General features: G+C 40.7%; 1 protein-coding gene across 13 annotated transcripts in view; it reads right to left on the minus strand.

Moving 5' to 3' along the window:
• Nucleotides 1–7,564, minus strand: part of LOC102695071 (ERC protein 2) — a 314,021-nt gene extending 306,457 nt beyond the window's left edge. For 11 of the 13 annotated variants that reach the window (XM_069189511.1, XM_069189507.1, XM_069189509.1 and 8 more), the window contains exon 1: nucleotides 7,337–7,564. The gene's annotated coding sequence lies outside the window, so the exon portion shown is untranslated. The remainder of the gene's footprint in view (nucleotides 1–7,336) is intronic. The other 2 variants (XM_069189512.1, XM_069189506.1) reach the window with 1 other exon arrangement.
• Nucleotides 7,565–23,449: the final 15,885 nt, after the last annotated feature.

A 23,449-nucleotide genomic window follows, 5' to 3' on the forward strand; every position in this document is an offset into this window, starting at 1 on the left:
GAGTGTTCTAGGGACTGAAATAAGACCAGAGTCCAAAGAGTGCAAACAAGGTGCAGATGTGGAGGACGTCAACACTTCACTGATGCATTCAGGAGCAGACATTCAGGCCAATAGAGGTGAGCAGCAGCATTTTCAATTTTATACTGAAATCCACAGAGATAAAGCAGGGAAGCTTCATGCAAGAGACAAATTAAAAGTGTATTTAGCTGCTTCTTCCACCCTCAGTATCATGAAAAAGCAATAGTTAATATCCAATCCCATATATATTACAGAAATAAATATGACAGGAAGACATGTAGGCAGACAGACAGTGGGGCAGGTTGATAATAAATACAGACAGACAGGCAGACAGGTGAACAGACAGACGAGACTAAAGTACAAACTGCATATATGCACATGCCTAAGTCGACATGGAAAATGCTGTATCAGTGTAGATTCTAGCAAATACACCATCATGCACCATTACCAATGTGTCAGTTTTCAGCAGCTCTGGATCCCAGACATTTTCACTGTGAATTCTAATCCACATTTCTTTCACTTCCACTCGAGCTCCTTAATCAAATGAGAATGGTTTCATGCAAGACAAACAACAGGTTACCTTCCAGCAGAGACATCTAATGTCATTTCTCCAGTTAAATATGAATGAAGCTCTGTACCTTACTGCTATTTATTCCTGCACTAAAACACAACTGCGTGTTTACAAAAGAGGAATTATTCTATAATAAAGATTTTTCCCAGAAGAAATGGATACAGTATATTCAGAATACGGCTTTAACCAGTTAGTGCCCATTCTAACATGACTGCAGGTATGTCCTAGCACTGCAGACCTGCCTTTATGGCTGATTCTCAGCTCACACATGTACACCCAGTTCATTTAACAGGAGCATTCAGCCTACAGCTGGACGGCCTCTCATTACAAGCCCCATCCTCTGCCTCATTAGACAGATATCTAACTTAGCATGATGTGAACGGAAAGCCTATTCAAAGGCAGTGTTCTCTTAATGCAATACAAACTGGGTGAAAGGTTTTTCTTTTACTCAAGTGAATGAACGAACGAACGCAGGCGTCATCAGAACACCATCAAATTAAACAGATTTTATTTGGGAGCTAAACTGCTCATGAAATTGTGCAGGACAATGCAGGCATATTATCCTCTTGGTTCATAATTGTGGCTTCAAGAAATGTTATTCTGTGATCACCAGTATATCGTCTTAAAACGACTCTTCAAAGCATCAAAAAGCAGTTGCATTCTGGCCCATCCACCTACTGTAAGTAAAAAACATGTTAGAAATGTTATTCTTTACTTCCTGGGCCTCAGACAGTTCATATACAGTAGCAGTAGAATAACAAAAATGATATAAAACTTGGCATATGGTAGCATCTCACTCTAACATGCTGTCCGCCCTTAACCAAAAATGGCACATGGAGTATTGTATAAATCAGATGAGGTGAAATCCACTTGCTTCCTCTAGACACAGTCTTGAGGAGATGAGATCAATTAGGATTGTTACTGTGCATTAGATCCCCCCATCCATCTGCCCAGAAATCTCAAGTGATCTAAGAACATTGAACTGAAAGTGTGACGCCTTCATGTACTGAGATAACCAGACAAACCCAAAATGTTTTTTTTACCTGTTCTGCACTGTGGCAGATCAGGGCGGTGATGATATTTTTTTACAAGCTGAGGCGGTGCTGCAATGCTGAAACTAGGGGTAGGCCCGCTTAAGAAACAGGTTTGCGCTTCCTATCCCTTTCCATGATTGTCAGCTATTCCTTTCCAATATGGAATATCCAAGGACAACTGAACCTCACTGTTGTGCCACAACACATATGAGCTAAAACTGAAGGCTAGTGTGCCTATCCATTTCCCTGCCCATCAGGATCCTGTTTTCACTTAGTCAGCCTCACCAGCAGAAGACCCAGTCTGTAAGGTATGCTATACCCACTGGCCTCAGTGCACCCCTGAACAGTAGGTTTGACTCAGTACTGTGGGCTGGTGCAGACTTGGGGCTCTGTGTGCTGGTGTAAACTCAGGGCTCCCTGGGCTGGTGCAGACTCAGGGCTCTGTGGGCTGGTGCAGACTCAGTTACTGAAACCAGAGGTGTGGGGGGGAAACAGGTTACAGGCACTCTGGAGCTGGGGAGCACGCTGCTTTCAGGGGGAGGGACATCTGATGCTGGCCAGGGAGTCAGAGTGTCACAATCCAAGAACGTGGTCATGCAGGCAGGGATCGAAACCCGGGAGAGACGCAGCAGCAAAAACACCAAGGGCAAACCCAGGAGTCGAGATCAAGCAACCCTCCCCGTTCCAGTGAGTGGCACACAGCAAACACAGGAAACCAAGCCAAAGGGGTGATCCTTAGAATCTGTGGCACAGCGAGACAGGTTGATGGCATCACCAGCAGCCACGGCACGAGAGACTTAGATCCACAGCAAGCTGCTTTTAACAGTTTCCTGCAGCTCACTTAGTTTCACACAGCTGCATAGCATACACGTATACAGTCGACGTAAAAGGTGTCCTAGTGCGTTCTGCCACTGCACGGGGTTAAAAATTAATTCCGACAACTTGTCAGCATGTCCCAGGCAAATTATGCACCAAACCACTCCTGCCAAACTCCCAGTATGTGGGCTTGCAGTGCTTTTGGATGCTTCTGACCAGATAAAACCTCCGCCTACACCCATGCTACACTCCTATCTCCGTGTTCCTCCAATTGCCATGCATGAAAGGTTACTGGCACAGAAAGGTTTCAGTAGAAGCATCATCCATTGCTTAATTATTACATGTCCTGCACAGCAAAACCTTTTTTTTTAAATAGCCAGTGCAGGGAGTTCATTACAGTATGTTCAGGGTGGACTTCAGACAAGGAAATAAGCAGCTCTTATTATTTCCAAAATGCAATCAATGAGATATCAATAGAGGAAAAATAACAGTCAGAATGGCTGAAATTGGACCCCAGGGCCAAAGAATATACTATCTAGCAGATTTTCCTGAAGCTTTCAAAGGTCAGCACATGGGTGTTAACCAGTAGCTGCCTCACTCCACAGCCTGTTTTAGACTAGTCTGAAAAAATAGGCAAGAGATTCAACAGGTATTTAAACAGGCACTTACCACACAACCACCCAAAAAAATCATTTTTTGAGAAATTAGATGTAGGGAGCAGCATGAAATATATAAATATATTTGCTGGTTTTACATTGAGACTAGCACAACACAGCAGACACACACCCAGGGAATGAGCATCAAAGCAGATAATGTGAATATTGGGGTGATGTAAGATAGCCAGTTACTCTTATCGCACAGTGCAAATACCTGGCTTGCTGCCTAAGCTGTCATAGTAAAGTCGAAAATGAAAAGGACAAATCCAAGACACAAGCAAAGTCAAAAACACGGCCCTCTATGTCTACACAAACACCAAGCTAAACAACTGAACTTTAAAAAAATGGATTCTCGTATTTACTTTTATATACCATATTTTCACGCATAAAAAAAACATTTTACAGTACATGTATATGACACAACTCAAGAGTCGTATGGCCATTTTATAGTATACTAATACACAAAAAGTGGAAAGTAAAATCAATATCAAAAATAAAAAAGCTTTTATTAAAAGCCATGCTTCCTGCTACAGTACACACAGTATACAGTTCAATAACAGGCTTTTGCACTTGGATTAATTTTGTGTTCTATGCAGTGTAAGTTACTCACACTGCTTAGCTGAGAAGGTTGAAGAAAAGCATGGCTCTTTTTCTTCCTTTTCCGCCTTTAAAATCTACTAGGAGACAAAAGCAATTAAACAAAGGCAATGGGGTGGGCTTAAAACAAATAATCAAGACTCACCGAATATGACTAAATGGAGCAAGTTAAAGGATGAGCTACAGTATGATCCTAAAACCTGGACATCAAGAATTCAGTGTTATACCAGCATTCAGCAAAGGTTTCAGGAGATTTCAGAAAATAATCCCAAAAAAGACAAAAAAACGTGTGTTTTTTTCTGTTGGAGGTTTCATTAAAAAAAACCTTTATCAGCTGTTACTGGTTGCCAGTAGGGATACGTACATTTTAGAGTATATAAGGTAGTTGACGAAATTTTGTAGGAGAATATTTGGAATGATATAAATACGGCTTCCAAAATTCCTAGTCCATGAATGACTGACTTAGCCTGTCTGTCCTTCAGAGAGCAGACCTGACCACTCTTAGATCCTATAACTGGTACCCAGTCCTTAAAGTGTGCTCAGTGTGTGGGAGGCTAAGGACTTTTTATATACACATTTTAGGCATGCCCCAGCGTGGTTAACTTTTAGAAAAACAAGTTGCCTCTTTTATATCTCCTGCTCTAAAGAAAGATATATACAGTGCTCCCCACCGGCGTCCTTACTAAATAATGACTTCAATCTCCGCCTCTTACAAAAAAACGGAGCCTGAAAGATGCTGGTGCTGTGTTAGGCGTCTTTCAACCCCTCTCCTGGCACCACTGCCCTAGATTGACATTATTTACTGTCTAAGGAACTGTCTACTGGTCAGATCCAGGGTTCCAGACGGAGACTGTGGAGATCTAAAGAGCTGCTGCTGATGTGCTCAAATCTCTGCTGCCCAGCTCTTCCATCACTTACAGTACATTACCATCAAGGTCCATAGGCAGAAACTAGGAACCACCGAGGACAGGGGGCTTGTACTGTTTTGTTCTGTTTGGGTTTTTTGTTTTTTAAACAGGTTCACCACCAATGAGAAACAAGACCACAAGAGATTTTTAGAATTCTGTCAAATGTTTTCTTTTCTTGATGGAGAAAAGATAACAGTACAGCGTATGTGTATATAGAAGCAAAAAAACAAAAAACAAATCAGAAGCCAAAAGCCCATATAGTCACCATCAGGACCCAGTGAGTCAGAAAAACCTCTTGCAACCAATTCAGAGAAACAAACGGTTTGGATTTTTCTCTCGCAAAAATGGTGAAAATTGCATTCCGTCACAAAGTGCTCAAGAAATCTGCCTGATTGTCCTCTAAGTACGAGGGCTCGTTTCCAGGGCCCTTCACTGCACACGAAGCGGAGATGCAGCTGTGACTGTGAAAGGGAATCTTGGAAACGCGGGGACGGAAGACTGGAGGGGTGCTTCGGAGGCGTACTTCGGGGCACTGGAGCAGGAAGGCTGTGCTCACTGAACTACACCCTTCAGCTCAGTTACCATTCCGATTTCGACATTTCTGACACAATTTTCCGCCAGAACAAACGAACCAGATGTTTAATACAGTATATACTGTGCGCACAACGTATTTATCTGTCTGGTTCTTTTATAAAAGACAACTAACACATGCCCCCATTTTACATAATTGTATTTTAACTGGAAAGAATGTTCATTGCCTTGCTCAAGGGTACAAGTGCAGCATCTAACCAGGGATTTGAACCCACAACCTTCCAGTTATAAGTCCAGAACCATAAACACTGTTCCACACAGATTTTAAGCAGCCAACAATTCAGTTTTCCACACATCCTGTATGCCAACCCCATGATAGAAATGATACAATAACTTAAGCTGTCACCTCTTCCTTACCAGTGTATGCTCTACCATTAGATCTGAATTTCCCCAAAGGTAATCTGCAATTAAATATAATTTCCCTTAGAAAAAGGTGGCATAACTGTAACTGGACAACATTTCTAAATGACATCTTTGTTCTACAAAGGCCTAGGACTACGGCACTGATGATGAGCTGATGAGTGAACGGGGTCTGTTCATCTTGAACAATAATTTACTTCAAGGTTTCCCAGCTGTGGAGAGCATGCTAGGAAAAGCAAAGCCGGCGGAGGAAATGTACTCACTCAATGATGTAACCAGACACAGTGAATAGCACAGCCATAAACGAAATTCCACCTACCACGACAAAAGGTGCTCACCCTCGATTTAAAGAAAGTACAGCTGAATAAATGACCGAATGGTTATGAATTATATGTCATATGTGACGATATTATTCGGCCAAGACAAATGCCCCTAAAAAAGATCGATGAATGAGATCGATAATCCAACTACCGTCTAGTCTTTTTGTTAACTACAGAATGTACCTTTTTTTAAAAAAAAAAAGCATTCGCTGTACGTTGATTTACTGCTTGCGATCGTAGACATCTTACAGGAAAATTTGGAATGGTCCCAAAAAGAATATTTGGACCCGGTACATCCGCTAGCTTCCCACTGCCCTGTCTCTGTATTTTTTTAAATTGACATTATCTTTATGGACACAAGTGTATTTATTGCACTTGCCTTTAAAGGGTTAATGGCATCCTGCACCGATTTAATGAGGTTCGTAGTAGCGAGCAGACCTAACCGCATGTTGAAAAGCCCTCCTCCTAGCTAGGACGATTGGCTGTTACGAGCACATAAGGAGAATGGTTGTTTCCCGACTGGCCAATATTCCTGCCATTCACCCAGAAATGTCAATTCTTGAGAATCGAGTTAGTCTGAGAGAGAACAAGATTCTCCCCTTTATCTTATATACAGTAGATAGCAAACGCCTAAAAAAAAAATCAATAACGCGTTAAAATATACCTACGGTAGTTGTTAATCAGACTGATCACTTAAGATGATTAATACCAACCTTGAAGTAATAAGTGCACATGTAACGTTAAAAGCCGGGTGAAATGGTTACCTCTGCGCTACGGTAATTAATAAATGACTGGCATAAAATGCAGTCTTCCAGAAAAGCATAGTACATGGCATCGTGTACAGAAAAAATTGGCTACAATCGCAGACACGATCAGGAATAAGCGATCATATTTATTATCCTGCTCTAAAAGCGCTCATAGCCCAGGTGTACAGTTGTACATTAAAACCTGCAACCCCGACAAGCAGTTTCTAATATAGCCCGTCCTGGTGAAATAAAAAGTACTACCTGTAAACACTTTATTAAATAACAACATTTCAAAGTTGTGCAGTCGGACAGTACATTACTTTGCTGCATTACAATCAGAATAAAAGCGGCTAATTTATAACGACTGCACAGAGCACTACAGTCCGGTGTGATTTTTTTTTTACTTTCAGCTTGGCTTGCTCCTATTTTTTTTTTGTAACCCCAGAAGAGCTAGTCCGGTGTGCACTGCTGAAATATCCACCCTCTGTGCTCTGCCAGGACATAATAATTCCCTAGAATGCGAAAGAAAACTAATTATCAATGAGAGAGGGAAAAAAAAATCAGATTTAGCCACCATGCCGCCGTGCATAAAGCAGTCTTTCCAAGCGAAGGACATCTCTCTCCCTTGGCCGGCGAATAAACTGCAGCTGCATTAGCAAGACCGTTTAATGCAATTGTATTTTTTCTAAAAAAAAAAAAATGCATGCAATGTTTCATACCCTTTTATAATGTCAGTTCTTCTCCATCACGGCTTCACTGGCTGCCAGCCTGACTCAACATTCCCAGCATTCTCGACCTCCGCTTTCATTGGGCCGCGGACACCCTCCTGTGCTCCACACTGGGGAAGCAGCGACAAGACGGTTTTAAAGGGGCAGCTGAAATAAAGGCAGGTACGTACCGTGCTGTGTGCTGTGCGCACCGCGCCGAGCGAGCCAAGCCCTTGCAGTGCGCGAAGGCAGCCCGTCCGCCCACCCCTCCGGCTCCCGCCCCCCGCCTGTATCCCGATTGTATCAGATGCCGTATCAGATACAGTAGATACAATTGCCGCTGGGCGCAACAGAGGGACCGCACAGACACAAGAGACAGACACACACACACACAGAGACAAAAAAAAAAACAGCTGTTTCGCACCGGACGGCGTAACACCGCGAAATGACCAAACACGCACGTGTGGGTCTCAACAACAACAGCAAACAAAAAAATGTTGCCGGTCAACGAGGGGATCAGGAGGAGGAGAAGAAAGTGGCCGATCTCCACATTTTCTCAAGCAATGACAGGGAGCAAGAGGGGAGAGCCTCGGCTCGCCCGCTGCCCAGCCCTCGCCAGCCACCTGGCCAGCCAGCCCGTTTCTCCTTCAGAGATTTCCCGTCCTGCGAGAACGAGTCACAGCCGGCGCTTTACGTGAGCGATACCTTTCTTCGCTAGTCCGGAGGTCTGCTCATCTGCAAGAGGCGTTTAGCGCTGCGCTCAATTTCAGCTGCTGGCTATACAGCCGCAGTTTCCTGACGGGGTCTTCTCACCTGTCAAACACACTGTGGACCTGATACCTGTGTGTAAGGCTGTAGCATATCCCTGTCGTTGCTGCTTGTCTTTCAGGGAGCTTTGGTGCTTTTTAAATACCACATACACTTTACTACAGTTCCCCGTAGTACAGTACATCAAAGTACGTTGCAGTAAAAACCGCAGTAAGATCACGACGAGCGAGAGAGGGATGTGGCTCATTGCGGTGGACTTATTTTCAAGTACCTTTTGCATAAATAATAACTTTCTTCAAATGAAAAATGGTCACTTTTCCCCATGGACCAGGAAATACTTTCAAAGATGCAAATCACCCCGATGGCAGAGTTACAATTCGCACGCACGTACTGTGCTGTATGAAAGCTGACACGAAAGGCTGGACTTTTCACGCGAGCTGCGTTTTTTTGTTTTACGGAGTACATGTAGACTGTTGGGAAAATAAAGATTTAAAAAGCAGATTAAAAAAAATCCCTTAAATATCACACTGTATCTTTAAAAATATATATTCAACAGGGACAGCCCAGACGCCACCCTTCAGTACCCTGGGTGTGTACTGTCGCTGGTGAGAGCAATATAAACAAAAATACATCACTCTAGTCTAATGGTTCACTACGTTGCTGATAAGTGTTGCAAACATATTGGCTGTGCTTAAGGACCATTTTCCTAAAATATTTCCCTGAGGCTCACAGCAGCTATTTCAAGTGTGACTGATTGCCTGAAGATGAAAAGCCTGATTGCTCACTGTATGTAGGTTTTGCTACTGGAAGTACTGTACATGGGGTTTTTTTTTTCCACAGTAAATAAATTGAGGCAGGAGAAGCCATTGGGAAGTGTAACAAGTAACAGACAGAGGCCTCTTACGTGAAAGAAGCAAGAAAAGATTAATTGTATTCCAGGACATGTTTGTGAGAATTCTGTGTTTTCTCATTCTTTGCTGATGAGCCACATACAATAATTAAATTAAGCAATGGGTACAGCCAAGTCTTTAGAATAGCTCACTCCTGGATCTATGGGGAAGGAAGATGTCACAGACGCCAGAATTTCAAGCACTGACAGAGCTTCCCAGGAACTACAGTACATTAAGAGCTAAAAAATAGAGTCTCGTCAAGTGAAGGGCCATTCTTTGGATTTTGTCATTCGAAATGATGTAATGTGGTTTCGTTAATGTGATTTACGGTAAGCATAATCTAAGATGAGTCAGAATTGACAGGAACCTGCATTTCATTAACAATAATCAGGGAAGTGACTTGTGATTTACAGCTACAGTATAGTGAGCTTGGGATGGATCTTCATTTTCTCATGAGCCCACTATAACTGATTCATCATCTGCTACAGGTTTATAGAGGGCATCTGCCACAAACACAAACCAGCCACAGAACTCCCTTTCAGCCTCAGGCATCTATTCTTTAATTTATATGGAGTAGTGTTCAATTTACACGTTTCCAGTTGAGTGAGAGAGTGTGTGTGGGGGGGCAGGGTACTCCCAATTCAGAAAAAATATTTAATTACGATTAGCAATTAATTTGGCTATTTTTTTTTAATCGAAAGTGACTTACCCTGTACATTTTTGCCAGCTGGGGTTGTAACTGAAGCAAAATGAATGAAGTACAGTCCTGTATACTTGGAGCTCAAGGATGTGAGAGCTCTGACTTGCTCAAGTCAGGAGTGCCAACTACCCTGCCCATCTGAGCTTGACCTAAAGGGTACAGTCTTTTATTTAATGATTTTAAAGAAGCATTTGTGTATTTTTTCAGCACAATAAAATTTAATCTCTGCATTAATTCATTAGTGTTTATGAAGCGTAAAGCACGCCTCAGAGAGATTCTGCTTGGAGTTCAGTAAGCGCACCTCCATAAGAGCAAAGACTACAAGATCTTCAATCATTTTCATCTGGTCCTCCATGAGGGGAAATGACCTCTTCTTAAGGTTTATAGAGTTGCCAAGAAAATGTGAGAGATGTTCCTATTAATTAGACAATTTGTATCAGAAAACAAAAAGTGAACAAAAATAGATTAGTGGTGAAAAGGTACACATTTCTAAGATCCTTCTTTCTTCCTTCACTGTTTCCTCTAAGATAACGCTAGCCCTGACAGATTGTATTCAATTAAACAGAGAAAAGGCATGTGTCTATTAAATGCTTCTTCTTAAGCTCATTGCTTATTGAAATCAAATCTGTATTGGTTTAAAAAATAGTTTGAACAGTATCATACTCACAAAATGCTGTTCACACATGTCAGGACAATGGTTCTTTGTAATTAATAAATGACAATAGTTTCATGATTAGTAATATGAAATACTTTGCACAAGTACTGTATGTTTCATTCATGACCTCAGTAAATAATTATTCTAGTATCTGTATAATTAGATTTTAATTAGTTGGACTAATTAGGCATTGTTAGTAAATCCATGACTGCGTTTGACAAACAAATCTGAGCTGATGGTATTTTTGCTTTAGAGAATCTGTATACAATACTCATTTTATGATGTTGTGTTGCTGGAAATAATTACATTTGAAAAAGTTTAGATTTTTCTAATGAATAACATCAAGTGCCCATCTTCTTCGTATAAACTTCATGCATCTGAAATAAACTGTACCCAATAGTCTGTTTATATTCATATTGGATTCTATCGGATGCAAGCTTACAGACAATTTAAACTGCAGTCCTTGCCATCCAAACAATATGTACTGTACTGTGCCGCATCTGGTCATTTTCTGCAAAATTCAGCTAAACTAAGGAGTGAACACAACACAGCTTTAAATGCACATATTTACCACAACTTTTACTTGGGGTTTCAGAGACAGCCAAGTTGCCAATTAATATAGAAAGCATGTTTAATGACAAATAAGGCTAATGAGAACTGCTGGTAGTTGCTTTGTCAGCAAAATGAGTGTACATCTTAGTACTTACTAAATGAACACAAAATGTGAGCACCATAGAGTTTAATTAATTGTGGTAGCCGCTATGCTCTTTTATAAATCAGTAAATAAAAAGATGTAAAAACATTAGCCATACCACTGTACAGATTAGCAATCTGGCCTCAGGTTTATACATCTTCATAAAGAACACCACCAACTAAATGCGACTCATTAGGGCCATTATAATAAAGGAATTGAAAGAGATACTACGTTATACTGTATCTAATAGTATATAAAAACTTCTTATCAAGTTAAGAAATATCCAGATGTTTACACTATATAATTCGACCAAACCTTGTTTAGGTTCACGTTTTTTATAAGTATTCATCATTTATTTAGACTGTTATAAACAATAATTACATCTACAGGTTTAGGGTGTGGGTAGGCTATCGTCACAATGAAGACATTTGTGAATGATCTTTGCTAAAGCGCTGTCCACAGTTGTCTTAAATTTGAACCTTATATACAGTATCTGAGCAATAGAGTTTGGAATGAAGAGGAGAAAATATAGTGATGATGTAGCATTTTGAAAGGCTTCAAAATTTGTTAAAGCTCCTAGCGATACTTGAATGCTGACCATAGTCTGTGTGCTGCACATTGTCTTATGTAGAACATGAAGGCCCATTAAGAATCTTTGCTTTTCTTGCACGTTCTGTTCTCTTGTAGTTTACATTCTGCTCAGAGTCACCATGTTATTAGTTTATTTCTGTGTATTAGGGTCAGTGCACTGAAGCCTGGGCTGTGTAGAACAGTGCCGTATGTGGGGACCCAGTTTTTTGGCCCAGTGGAGTTCGTTGCTGTCCAGGGAGCTGTGTAGTGTGTTCTCTGAGCCCCCAAATTATGGTACATATGCAAACACAAAATCTTGTATGTGCATAAAGCGCCCTGCATGTTCTGTAGTGCAGTGTGGGTACTGTACACTGCATTACTCCTGTTCCCTCTACAAGGTATTCCAGCACCTTACAACATTGAGGGCAAATTAAATTACTATATAAGCACAGCAGAACAAGAACAATAAGTAAAACTGTGATCAAAGATATTAAATGCAAACCCTAGTGCAACAGAGGACAATGAAAAGCAAACTGTAGCTTGTTAATGTAGTCTGGAGCACCTATAGAAATAAAAATAACATTTTTAGTTGAATGGCAAGCCCAATATTTTTATGAAGTGAAACTGAAAATACAGTATACTGATTCCAAAGAGAAGGAATTAAAATTGTGCGCTGCACCACCCACGATACAAACCTCAAAATGTGCAGATTCCAGCGCTGCACTTGTCTGTGTCTGCAGAGGCTGAGGCGGTCTTCAGTGCAGAACAGTTGCCGGGAGCAGATCTTCGAAGAGATGGGTTTGGACAGTTGAGACCACTGTAGGTCAATCAGTGGGTTTCAAGCTTCAACACAAATGACAGGATTTGGATGTACATTCTTTATGCAGGAGCTCCGCGCTGCCCAGAATATGAAATTAAGGTTCGTCTGAAGCAGAACTCAACAAAGGGCAAAGCTGATGTGAAAGGAAAAGATAACTGAGTTCTACTTTGGAGTTGGTGGGCTGTGAATTCAAATTAATTGGTCCGCTCCAGGGAGACAAGTTCATGGCAGACAACATTATTATTACTTTATGCAAAAAAAAAAACAATAATTGTGTACATATAAACACAAGTCAAAATCAGCATCACATTTCTGATATGACAATGATGATTGTTTATGTTACAAAAAATAAAATGAACAGCTGTACAGTTTTTGAATGATCAATTGTGTATTTTCCAGCTGCTAAATCTTCACTATTAAAAGATACTGAACAGCTAACATTGTTATTGTGGACGTTAAAGAGCAATCATGACACCATAGTGTACAAACACTTAAGGTACAATAGTTCCCTATGGTAAGTATTTTTAGACCATGCATTTATTTTTGCTTTGCCATTCTTTACCATATTCTGAGTAATATTTTAGCATTCTCTTTATTCATTACCACACTCTTACTATGGTCTCCCTGAGCTTTGCTTCACCTTGATTTTACCATGGTATACAACAGTGTAATGTCTATATGACAGCTCACAGGAATAACTAAGAATGTATGCAACAGCATCCAGTCTTATAAGAAAGTTCAGTTACTGACACAGTTTGGTCTTTTCAATTTGAAAATGTAGAGTGATGTAAAAATAAACCTTAAGGTTTCTTTCAGTAACACTAGACTATGCAACAAGAGGTTATCGTGACTGGGATAGATAAAATTAATCAATTGATTGTAACAATCAAAAGTCCTTATTTGTCTCTTTGATTATGTCAAGCATTCAAATAGCAACATCCGTCTGTTGTAGAAGAGGCAGAGTTGACCTTTAATTTATCAAGGTGGAAACTGGAGACATGGAAACTAACCCAGAGCAGGGATTAGAATCTTCATTGCTTTCTTCTCCACAGACTTGAACACCCCTATTTTTATCCTGCAGATTAGGAAGATGATAGCGGTTATTGTCTGCAGCTCACAGAACTGGCCTGCAGGACAGCCACACTGCAAGTCTCAAGAACTTCCTTCCTGACATCATTTCTCCAGTATCTCTTCTCCCATCAGTGGCTCAAATACAGCAAGAGTAACTCGGATAATTTTGTGAAATGTTCATCAAACTCAGCTGTTGCCCTAAAATCACATCAGTGAGGAGTGTATGCTTGGGAGCAGACCTGTGTAGGAACTGTACTGTGTGCAAGGGACACAGGTTAGTAAGTATTGTCCACTATGTCTCTTTTTCTTCCTGGCATTACTTGACTTGTAGAGCCTGTTTAAGGGACTGAGTTAAAATCTATTTTATGTGCTAGAGCATCCTGTCAAGACTAGAGAGTAGATTGTTTTTTTTTCTTTTGGATTCCTACACCAGACCTGATTTTTGAATTTTTCCAGTAATAAAGTCTTAGAAATCTACCTTGTCCCTTGAAATGACTTAATTACCCCCATACCAATGCTGGATAGTTACACTACTCATAGAACCAACAACACGTTTCACAATAGAAATCCACTTGCACGTCTGGTTTGCATGGTCTTCATCAGGGGGTTTTACAACCTGGATGGGATAGTCCACCACCCAAATTAAAAACTGCTAAATATTCTCTTTTTAAAAAGTCTCAGTTTCTTCATATTTCAAGGGCATTCCTCATCCCATCTCCCAGCACCTGTTCGTTAAGCTGTTAAACCACAATATTCAGCATCACATTCAATGAGATATTACCAACGCTGAGCTTGGCAGACAGCATGTCACGATGGTCATCCCTCCTCTAGAGGGCGCTCCGACCCTTTTGTATTTTCGTTTCCTTATTACGTTCACCTGCCCCTTCTTCCCTGTCTATTACTGATACCCGTGCATTGGAAGATGGGCGCCCGCAAGTCCAGAAGAGACCCGAAGGCATAGGCTTCACCCCGGCGTCCTGACCCTCTGAGTCCGGGGTTAGAAACGCCTGGCTCCATTATGATTTTAACTTCTGTGTTCCTGGTCCTAAGTTCCCTGTTTCTCTTCTTCGTCTCGGATAGACCTTCTGGCTATTGGATTTTGTCTGCGCCCTGATTTCCCCCTTCGCCCGCCCCCCCCGAAGAACCGGATCGCTGCCGTCACCACCCCCCTGTCTGTTATGCCGCCCAGATCCAGCTGTGTTTTCCCTGTTGTCCTTCTCCAGTCACTTCCGGATTATACCGTCTGCATAGGGTCCTAAACAACGCACTTTACAGGAGTCGGGACCGGCTCCCCTCGTACAGCACTGCAGGAAAAAAAGATTGAAATAGTTTTTCATGGGAGAATTAAGTCACGCACCTGTTTCGTTCTGATGAGAGCAAGATCTTCTGTCCATCCATTTTCTCTTGCTTCATCTAATACAGGAAGCTGGAGTCAGTCCACTACAGGGCAAACACACCTACTCACACCAGCGCCAATTTTCCCACAAGCCAATGAACCCACCAGCATGTCTTTGGACTGTGGAAGGAAACCAGAGCACCCAGAGGAAACCCACACAAACATACAGACTCCACACCCACCGCACCACAGGTCTGGAATTGAACCCAGGGTCCCAGCACTGCAAGGAAGAAGTGCTAACCACTGCACTACCATGCTGCATCCTAACTGTACGGTAGCTCAGTGTTAAAAGACGTATTGTTACAGGCTGGGTGCACTGTTTCACAGATTAGTTATTTTGATTATAAAGTTAAATGCACTGGCTTAAGAATTGTAACTATGGGGTTAGTGGACAGGGTTCTGGCCTCATAACTGGGGGGTTGTGCGTTCAAATCCCAAATGAGACACAGCTGTTGTACTCTTGAGTGAAGTACTTCTGGATTGTTCCAGTACGAAACCCAGCTGTATACATTTAATGGGTGTAAATGTAAGTCACTTTGGATGAAAGCCTAAAATAAATAAATTAGGAAGAAAATTAAAATTGGCAGATTTGGTTCCATTAAAAAATATCATTCTATACACTGACAGAAATAACGACTAAAAGGTTTTTTGTCTGCCAAGAAAAGACAAAAGAAAAGAAAAAAACCTGTTTGAAACTGTTTTAAAAAGACAAGTTAAAGATTAAATCTGCAGTATACTGAATATGCCTTCACTGTCACATTGTGTGTCACAGACAGTGTCACACACTGTCACCTATCAGCCAAGCGTCCTTCATAATCACCTTCTATATGACAATTAATTTCAGGTGCAACATTGATAAAATGATTTCCATCTGCGGAGAATAGTAGCACATACTGTAGCTCACCAGCATTACATGGGTTCACATGATCTTTAAGGCCTGGAACTAATTCCACTGTGTGAGCCCAGTGCTGAGAATCCCACATGAATTTTTAAAATAGCTAACACATTTGTAAAAAGCAGCTCGAGAAATAAAAGGGAGCCACTTCTGGAGAAAGCAAAAGTAAAAAACCAGGAAGAGCAGCCAATTGGCTGTGACACACGGAGTTGTAAAAAATAAGTCAAAGACGCTACAGACCTTTTCATTCTTCTCGTAGTTACTGCATCACACCATTGTTGGCTGAAAACATTGTTCCCTTCCCATGCTGTTCACAGTCAAGACTTGCTCTACTTTTGTGTTGCTGCTATTCCCCAGTTGTCAATTCCAGCACAGCCTGAAGATAAAAAGCAATCAGGGCTCTGCTGTGTCCTTTTGCCACAATGGACACTGTGAATCCCCGAGAGAGGCTGCAGCCACCTGAACGGGATGCTAACGGCCTCACTGCGGACACTGAGCTCTGACACTATCACCGCCACACCTTCAGTGCAAGGACTGACCCCTCTACACTGGCCTACCTCTCTGCCTGCCTTTGTCAGGGCTGTTTATAACCTGCGTCACCCCTGCATGTTCATGTGAATGGTTGTTTTTTTTCGCTTTTTTAAGAGACATCATCATTTCTCACATACAAACTGCCAACATACACGGCAATCTATATCTGCTCCTGCGTTATCCTTTTCATCCTCTTCCTTTCTTGGAGCACCAATCACTAGAAGAAAAGCTCAACAGTAAAACTATCTGGCAGAGTTTAGAACTGCGTACAGGCAGTTAAGATAATCTAAAATGTCTTTTTGAGCAGTGTAGGAAGAAAACAATTTCTTTTGGCAGCTACCCACAGCACTAGAAAAGATCAGAACTTTTTTTGGACAGCAAACTGAGATAACCCGAAAAGTCTTATGAATTTATTCCTATCACCTCTTTGATAGCTGATCTGTCCTTTTTTTATTTGAGTTGCAGGCATCCAGTAAAGCCATTAACACAGTCTTGTACCTCTTGGGAACTGGGGGTTGATGACTAACAATCCCTCATCAAAAAGGCATTAATTAAACTGCTGATCTTTCTGCAGGAAGAGCTAATGGAAGCTGCCAGGACAGGTCATGAATAATCTTCCCTAAACCCTTCTCTCGTGTCTAAAAGTGCTCTTTTTCAAATAGCAGGATGGCTCCTAAGATTTAATGGAAACAGCTGGCAAACGGAGCACTGGAACTTCACTGGTGGGTCACATTAGGTGGGGGGAATAATTAAAAAAAAAAAGAAGAAACTGTGACTGAGGTGGGGGGGGGGTCACATTTTAATTAACCTTCTCACAATCACAGTCTCCCAGCAACAAACAACGTTTCACGCAAATAGAAGCCGTTCAATAAAATATCTGACCCAAAAGGAGTTATCAGCAATAATTTTCTGGCTCGGAGCAAATGATCTGGTTAATATGTCATTAATATTTATGGAACATAGTGTCTCAGTTTTGCTGTGGACACAAGGATGGGACTTGTGGGTTTTGCTGAATAATAGCAAGAGTTACTGTTTGCAATACAACATGAGATAATTGATCAGCGGCAGGATCTTTGGAGCACCTGAAAGAGATTTGTTTCTCTTATATACTGCTACAGACGTTTATTTAAGACAGAGGAGTGAAGGACAGAGGCATAAACCTTAAACCTTTATATATCTTGCGGCAGTGATGTCCTGGTGAGCCAGTGTGTCTGCTGGCTTTAGTTCCATCTGTGTTTCAAGTGACATAAGTCAGCTCAGTATTGGCATTATTGGTCCAATTCAACAGCTACTGTACAAGACTCTGAAAACGTGCAGACACACTGGCACCCCAGGACCAGTGGAGGTGGACAGCCCCAGTCATTTCAAAGATGTCAACTACAGTGATGCACAGATGCTTTAATACATCTCATACAGTACACTGATTTAAAACAACACATGTTATTACATTTGATTATCTTCTCTTTTAAATGACGCAGTGGGATCCCACTGTCTATATCTTTGTAGATCTCCTCTGTTCTGATGACAAAAATGAACATTTTGCTTTGTAGCAAGAAGGGGGCAAATTTCTATGAAATATTCTGTTGATCAAGAAGTGTACTGCTGCAATTTTTAAAGCAAAACTGCAATCAATGGGCCACATATACAGTATACTTCAAATCGGGTAATGTTTGGATAATACCAATGACATCGTATACATTAATACATCAAATGTACCTTGGTAGAGCACGATTGATTATTTGTAGCTTGCTTTTACTGTATGATTGCTTTACTGTACTATTTCCTGTACAGAAAAGGTACAGGAAGAAAAATTGAAACGGCAAGTTTTTATAGACAAACAATATCAAGAATGACACTGTAGATCAAACAATCCAAAATGCAATTGTCCATATATTTCTAATAGAAGGTCCGGTAAATAATGTGTATACACTTACAGTGTAAAAGCCATGGCACATGCAAAGACATATATTTTTCAAAACCATGGGAACCCGTTTCCTTTCTTAACTTCAGGCAAAAAGAACCAAAGTGCTGTTGAAAATCCAAACATTAATGGGACACAGCAGGATACAGAGCATCACCAGTGTCAGAAAATGGTTCAATTTTTTGCTACAAGTTCCTAGATGTGATATGATCAGTAGGATACAAAAGACGAAATGGCACACAGAATACAGAATGTGTACAAAACATAACACAATAAAAATGTGTTAAGAAAGGCCGTTTTGTCTGGAAAAGGATGATCCACAGCATTTGATATTTGGACATGATAATGCTAAAAATATTTGGTGACAAAAATATTAGGAGAATTATTTGATGCAACAGTCTTACTGTAGTTTTAAAATTGGTTATGACCATAAAGTTTTCTATTGTCACTACCTAGTAGATATTTTTAAGCTTTCATTAGAAAGATTAGCAAATGTAGCTTGATGGGAAGTATAGTACTTCACAAGCTATCATTTTAAGAAAGCTGAGGTTAGGGATATTTAGAAAAAATAGGAATTGAAAAGAGTGTTCATTCAGGCATGAGACAGACCTGTTGAGAGGATTAGAAGAAAGCAGAAAATGGACCCTACACAATCTCTCTGCAACAAGGGTTCATGCAACAGGTGGCCTCAGTGTCTGACAGTTTTCAACCCATCTGAATAATGCTTAATTGAGCCCTTAATTGAGTAACTGCATTAATTCAAGTTATAATGTTAAATGTCAGCTCTTAAACTGCCAGACATGTCAGGTTAACTATGTAATTGGAGGCATAACTTAACATATGGAGCTTCTTAGAAACCAAAAAAAAAAGACAAACATTAATTAATCAATTTTTGAGATAAATTTAAGGCTCTCATTAAGTAATTGAGAGCTCAGCAGGAACAACAGTAAATACTGGGGTCATGAAGACCAGGTCAGGGAATTTCTGCTGCAGAGGAAAAACCCATTATCTGCAAATCCCTTATCCCGACATGGCACGGAGCAGCATTGAAGTGTAATTTTAAGAGAAATACCTCTTTTTGGAATGAGCAAGGAATGCATTTAACTTTTAAACTAAATCTAAACAAATGATAGCAGAATCTTTAAACTTTAAGCAGATCTACTGTATTGAATCCAATATATCAGTGAAGTAAGCGAGCATGAATTGTACTATTGATTGGGAGAGCAGAAACTCCATGCCAACAGCTGAACGTATCCCCGATTGGACATGGAAAGTAAGAAGCTATCAGTGGGTTGAAATAGCAAAGATAAATGCTAAGAAACGGTGGTAAAGCTCCCGTTGTAAAGTTTTTAAAAAATAATTGAAAAAAAAATTTATAGGAGTTCAAAGGGTTGGATCTTGCGCTAATATCAAATTCATTGATTGTACCGCACAGCAGAGCAAGTCATCTGTTTTCATTGCTTTTAATTCTTCTAGACATCAAGGTCTACATTTCCTTCCTCCTCGCTGTTATCGCTTTTAATCTCCTTTGTACTGTACCAGCACAGCCCTGACAGTTAATTTTCAATCACCCCAGTCCTCTGGTATTTTCTCGTAACTGAGGTGACAATCGATACTATTGATTCTTTCAGAGTGGAAACAGCAGTGTTTTGGTTATATGGAAAAAGAGGAGGGAAAAAGGCTTTAGTAGGCAGACAGACGGAGAGATGAATTCCTTAATTATCAAATGCACTGGATATTGATTTTTACATCTACCGTTAATCTTCCGCGGGCAGTTTTAACTTCCAAAGCTGAACAGATCACGACTGTGACACTTCATTTTTTTAGTTTATTCCTTTTGAGGTTTGGCTGCTGGGCTAGAGGGGGTATTGTCTGGGATTATAAATGTTGTACTTTCTTCCTACCAGTCAGACCACAGGGTCCCATACCGGTCCTGGATAACCTGATACATGCTGATTTTTGTTCTCACGGAATACAACTGAACCCTTAATTTAATTAACAATAAGATCAGTTTGAACTGTTTGGCTGCTTTCAGCTCTTAAACATGTTGGAGGTTGTCTTTTGACTATTGCATTAAATAAACTCCCAAACCTTGGAGTTGGGAAAAAAAAAACAACTTGTTGATTCAAACAAAGCTTCGAATAGCAAATAAACTCAACTGTAACAAAAACCAGCAGCACCTGTGTGGCCTTCTGGGACCAGGAGTGAAAACCGTAGGTTAAGCTGAACAGCAGACAAGGAGCCTCCAGGTAAATTAATAGGGTGTCTCAGGTGCAGGTGTGACAGACGTGAGGAGCATGAAACAGACTTACTTAATCTTTTCCAGCTTTGGGAACCCCCCCTTTTCCCTGTTCCAAAATTAATCTAAACTTATCCGATTAGTTAATAAAACCAGAAAACACAATGGCTCTCGAGGAGCAGAAAGGTGGTTGACCACTTCTTCACACCTGAAGAAGGCTCCACGGCCGAAACCTTGTGTTTTCTTTCTTCTTTTTTTCCAGCATGGAATAAACCTATTACTTATTCCACTGTAAACAATGACACCACCGATGACTGGCCCTCATGACCAGCAGAGATGCCCATGAATCCGAGTCTGAATGAAGATAACCTCATTCCTGAGTCACACTCGGTCTCAGACACAGCTTTAAATGAAGCTTTATAATGAAAGTTTGGGAAGGATGACAACTGCCTAGTTCAAGCTCAATCTGTCTCTACTGTCAGTAATTCGCAAATCACTCCTGATGTCATTTCCTCGCCTTCTGCATTATAAATCCTGTACGCGAGCCCAGTCTCTCCCTCGCAGGTCTCTTTTACATCCTTCCTCTGTCCCAACTCCACCTCTGCAGCTGCCTCTTGGTCACTCCTCACTCTCCCCTTTGGACTGGCCCTCAGCCAGGCAGGCTAAGCCAAAGGTGTTGTGACTAAAACACTCAACAAATCTTTCAATATGCTCAGTTCCTGGGTGTTGTTATTCCTAGTGAACCTCTGAATGCAGAGTGGAGTCATTAGACAACTAGATCCAGTATGTCTGGTCAGTAAGCCTGGTGTGAGGCATTACTGTCATTCGACATTTAATATAAACCAGGCAAAATCTTCCAGACTCACACATCATAGAATTATATATTTACACACACAGCTTGGTTCTCGTTTTTACACTGTCAAAAGTTTGATTGGGTAGGATGAAACTTGTAATACGCGACATCTTTGAAAACAAGCTTGGTATGGAATAATGCAAAGTGTTTGTACAGACAGTGAAACCTTTCAGAGAATACGGGCCATGCTGTTCTTTGGTTCAGAGTTTAGAAGTTTATTTTACCCTTGTTCTACAGTTTGTATGCTGTTACAGTAACGCTTATTTCAATACTTTGCAGAAATATGTTTTGATGCCCTCTGCTGGCACTTCCTTAACACTTTTAGACTACAGTGTGTACCATGTAGCAGCAATGTGACTGCTTTCACAGCAAAGCAATTTGTAATATATTGCTTAATACTGTCCTTTTCATCCTAGATTTCCATGCCCTCTTTTTGGTTTTCATATATCAGCAATTTAATTGCGATTGGAATGCAACTAGAAATAGTAACAATTGCTTATGGACCAGTATCAGTTTGGAAAGGAAATATACACACATGCATATACAGTATGGTTAATGAACTAGGAGGAACAAAGTGATGGTATTTGTTGCAAGCACGTAGATGACCTTCAGCAAAGTCCAACTTTCATACAGTATGCACTGTGGGCTGCACGGATTGCTGTTGTTAATTGGTATGCACACCATATTTACAGTATGTGCCTTATCAAATTATCAAATTATAAAATGCTAATCTATAATGATTCCTCGATTTTCTGTGTCTGGAGTCCTTCAGTTCTCTCTAGCTGTGAGTGATCCAGACCTGAGGTAGAACAGTGAATCACCTTCAATAAATCACTGGCATATCTTATCAACTCACAGCTAAAACAGACAGCCGTTCAGTCCCAGTAGCGCAGGAAAGGATGCAGAGACTGACTATAAGCTATAAACACTGAAGGGCTACTTTGTGAAGTGTTTTTTAACAAGTTGAGGAATGTGTTATGAATGCAGTCATGCCATATTATAACATTTGAAATCATCAATCATCAAAGTGTAAATATAATGATAGTGTGAAGAAATGTAATACAGAAAATTAATGGGAGAAGTTTAATAGCACTTTCCAGTTTGTCCCCAGATTAGACTAGTGCTGAGGAGGGGTTCCCAAAAATGTGGTATATTCCCTGCATGTATTTATCCCTCCTACTGAGTGCATCTCTCCAATGTTTCTGTGATTTAACACAACTCGGCTCCAGGACAATTCAGAAACTTTTGAATGGACTGACCCATCTTAAGCTGCTAATCATTTAAACTCCTGAGGACTGGAGTCAACGAGCCCTGCTGTATGCTGCTGTAACTGGCCATCCAGTTAAAACCACCATTAACAGGAAGCTGCTTGTTTCTAGCAAAGATCACATCAAACTGAAGCCTATTTCAGAAGCCACAGGGTGCGAAAGAGGATGACACCCTGGATGTCACGCCAGTCCTTCACAGCTCACACACTAGAACACAGGGACAATCTGCAGACACGAATCAAACTAGCCAGCATGTCTTTAGGTGGCAGTAAACTACAGCACGTGGCAAAACAAGGAAGAACATGCAGACTCCACACAGATGGTGGGACTGGGTGCGACCCAGGACCCAAGAGCTTTGGGGCAGTAGCTGGTGGCCTGACAACCCTGCAGCCTATATTCTGTTATAACGAATTCAAAAGAAGGTACAACATCATTTACAAAATGAATAACATTACCAATTACAAATGGCAACGGTTGAAATATTGATGATCTTGAAAAGGCTGGGCAAGCTGTAGGGCAGTGCAGTGAATTACAGCCCTTCCTGAGCACTAGACACTAGAAAGTGCTATATCCACATATTTCATCTCATAGCAAATTGATCCAAAAATTAAACAATGAATGTTTCTACTGTATTCTTCTCTCATTTGAAGCAGAAAGCATTTGTACAGGATATAAAATGATATACAGCGATAAAGACGTATGAGATTTTTTTTGCCTGTATTTGTATTTTTGTTTACAAACACCCACTTGGTGTCATATTTAAATATTAAAAATACATGCTGAATGTACAGATCTCCTTAGCATATAGAGTAATAAACAGAATTAAATTACCAAATTACTGTTCTGGTATGAAT

The sequence above is a fragment of the Lepisosteus oculatus genome, chromosome 4 (genome assembly GCF_040954835.1).
Source record: "Lepisosteus oculatus isolate fLepOcu1 chromosome 4, fLepOcu1.hap2, whole genome shotgun sequence".
Taxonomy (NCBI): Eukaryota; Metazoa; Chordata; class Actinopteri; order Semionotiformes; family Lepisosteidae; genus Lepisosteus; species Lepisosteus oculatus.